The sequence below is a fragment of the Vulpes lagopus genome, chromosome 11 (genome assembly GCF_018345385.1).
Source record: "Vulpes lagopus strain Blue_001 chromosome 11, ASM1834538v1, whole genome shotgun sequence".
Lineage (NCBI taxonomy): Eukaryota > Metazoa > Chordata > Mammalia > Carnivora > Canidae > Vulpes > Vulpes lagopus.
Window position 1 is genome coordinate 97969100 of NC_054834.1, and position 3339 is coordinate 97972438.

A 3339-nucleotide genomic window follows, 5' to 3' on the forward strand; every position below is an offset into this window, starting at 1 on the left:
TAGAGATAAATAGTCCAATGCATCCATGTGCATGGGGTAAGTATAATGGAGTATTTAGTGTACAAAAAGGGGATGCCATCTTATGATTTAATCTTCATTTTACTTTATATATGTAAGTGATATACATATATGACTTGATTCTTTCAAAAGCCCAAAGGCAGGAGTAAGACCTTAGAACAGAGATTCTGAATCTGGAATGTGCATCAGAATGACCTTGAAGCTTATTTAAAATACAAATTCTCATGCTTGGTTCAGCAGTACATGTCCTGAAACTTGAGTGATGCAGAGAAGATTGGCATGATCCCTGTGCAAGGATGACACGCACATTCGTCAAGTGTTTCATGTTAAAAAAAAATTCCTGGGTTTTTAAAAATCCAGATAGTTTTATGTGGGTAGGTCTGAGGTGGTGCCCAGGAATCTGTATTTAACAAGCACCCCTTAAGTGCTTAAGTGATCCGTAGCTTTCATGTTGAGAAACGCTGCAAACCTAACTCAGAAGATGTAGAAAACACAAGTGAGTGTGGCACAGTAAGGCCCAACCAAGTCATGGGAGTTGTACCTTCTTTGGGTCCTTATGATACATTGCTTCAGGCTTTCAAGTAGGACATGGATCCCACCTGCTTCTAACGTTCTTTGTATACTTGCTCAAAGGTCTGTGAACTCCCTGAAACACGGGAATTAGGTGATAGGGACCTTTGCATCTTCAGCTGGACTCCCCCGCCCACCCATGCCTTCTCATTATTGAGAAGGTGTCAGTAATACTCTCAGATGAAGACTAGAAAGGTCAAAATGCAGTTCGCAGAGTGTGACTGAAATAGTTTAGGGGGTTAGTCTTGGCCCCCTTCATCCACCAGTGGTCAGACCTTGGGGTCACTTCCTCAGGGTCTCAGCCCCACATTTGCAACACAGATCAGTCTCTCTGTCGTGGGGCTGCCGTGGGCTGAACTTGAGGGGCTATCTATGGAAATGCTTTAAAATTCCAGAGCCACTTATTTCACTTTTTTAAACAAGATGGTCATTTTGCTCTATTTCCCCTATGAATAGGTGCTGGGTTGTGTGACTGAGGACAGGAAGTTTACCTCTGGCCATTGAGGGAAAGCAAATTCTATGATTTGGAATTTATTTATTTATTTATTTTTAAAGATTTTATTTATTAAAAAAAAAAAGATTTTATTTATTCATGGGGGGGGGGAGGGGGTGCAGAGACACAGGCAGAGGGAGAAGCAGGCTCATGCAGGGAGCCCGACATGGGACTGGATCCTGGGTCTCCAGGATCACAGCCTGGGCTGAAGGTAGTGCCAAACTGCTGAGCCACCCAGACTGCCCTATGGTTTGGAATTTAAAAGAACCCCATCATTTTTCCAACATTAAGGAGAGTAAAAAAATCAATACCAAAAATTTATAATATGGATGGAAGAAATGCTCCACAAATAATGAACAGTAGGAAGAAAGGGAGATACACTAGGTAGCAAATGAACGATCCCACTGCAGTTTGGGACTTTCAGAAATCTGTGCTTAGTGAAATGATGTCTGAATTTTAGTGGTTTCAGTGAGATCCTCTGAAAAGGTAGCAAGTGTCTGATAAGATGAGCTGAAAAGAACACGTACATCCTTTTAAAAACGTTAAAATAGTGGTTATGGCCACCAGCTGGAGGTAGTTACAGACCTCCAGCTTTAAAGAATCAAAGACCTGAAGGAAGTTAGATCACTTACAGGAGGCAATGTGCCCCAGCTGGTAAATCCTGGGTCTGGGACTAGAGCCAGTCCATAGCTCAATGAGGTAAATAAAGGCAGTGTGTTAAGTGTTCCATGAAGTTCTGTTTATTCCATCGAATCTACTATATTTTATTCTAAGATTAGGTCTCCCCTTGTTTTGGCTTGTCAAAATGTCCTTGTTTTGGGACGCCTGGGTGGCTCGGTGGTTGAGCTTCTGCCTTCAACTCAGGACATGATCCCAGGGTCCTGGATCGAGTCTCACATCAGGCTCCTTGCATGGAGCCTGCTTCTCCCTCTGCCTATGTCTCTGCCTCTCTCTCTGTCTTTCATGAATGAATAAATAAAAAAGAAATAAAATGTCCTTGTTTTTCTGAAATGTCAGTATTTTTTAAACTAGGCAAATGGAAAGCTTACAATGACTTCCTATTCAAATTTATTTGAATTTGAAGTCTGAATCTCAAGTCTGAATTCTGGATCCGTTTGAGGCAAATTTCTAACCTATTCAGGCCATGATTTCTCCACATGTAAAGTCACAAAGATCAACAATAACATATGCAATCATACTTGCAAAGAGCTTAGCACAAGTTTTAGTACGGATTGACCAAGAATTGGTCATAGTTACATGAAAAATGAAGATATTTATGTTGTAATCTAGATATATAAATTAGGTAATGGGTCTTGTGTTGACACTACTATATTAGATATGTTTTTCTATTTTTCTTTGGTGGCCCCACTTGGGACCCATTTATGCCTTTGCTCTAAGAGTAAGCCTGAGCAGAAGCACCAAGGGAGAATTCCCATTCAGGCACACAGCCAACCAGCTTGTGTTGGTGCTGGGGAGCATTCTAGAACCAGTGGGAGAGCAGGGTTGTGCCTACTGGCTGAAGTTCTTGTTAGATCTAGAATCCAGACCCTTGGTTCTAGGACTAGCACTTCCTATTGTATAATATGTATCTTAGTATTTCTAATGCCTAATAAATCGTAGTTACTCAATTAGTGTTTGCTGATGATTTCAATGAATAAATGTAAAAATGGACCTGTAGGAATACAATAGTTCCGTAAAGCATTAGGGTTTCCCAGTTGTCTGCTGCTGCTTGTTGCAGGTACCTATCTTAAATAGTTTTTTTTTTTAAGATGTTATTTATTCATGAGACACAGAGAGAGGCAGGGACACAGGCAGAGGGAGAAGCAGGCTTCCTGCGGGGAGCCGGATGCGGGACTTGATCCCAGGACCCTGGGATCAGGACCTGAGCTGAAGGCAGACCCTCACTGAGGCACCCAGGTGTCCAAAATAGGGTTGCATTTTGATAGATGACCTTTAACTTCCTAAATTGTTTGGAAACAGAAAACAGGAAAAGGGCGGTTGTCCCTCGTGACTAAAACACATTTATGTTGATGGATATGCCAGGTGCCCTGGCAGGCATCTTCCCAGTCAAGATTTAAGCTAAATTTGAGTTTGATGTCTAATAACATCTGGACTTGCATTTCAGGCCCCCCACAGAGCAAATGTGTTATTTGGGTGGGTCATGTTGTGGGGCCTTGAACTTACTCTAATGCAATGTAGGCAATGCAATGACTGGATCATTTCAGAAATATCTGTAGGCCACTCTGGGAGCACTTGCT

At 41.9% G+C, this 3339-nt stretch overlaps 1 non-coding gene across 1 annotated transcript; it reads left to right on the forward strand.

Annotated features, from left to right (window-relative positions):
• Positions 1–242: 242 nt before the first annotated feature.
• LOC121472384 lies at positions 243–349 on the forward strand. The gene has a single exon (XR_005982870.1). It is a non-coding gene; the product is annotated as a U6 spliceosomal RNA (small nuclear RNA).
• Positions 350–3339: the final 2990 nt, after the last annotated feature.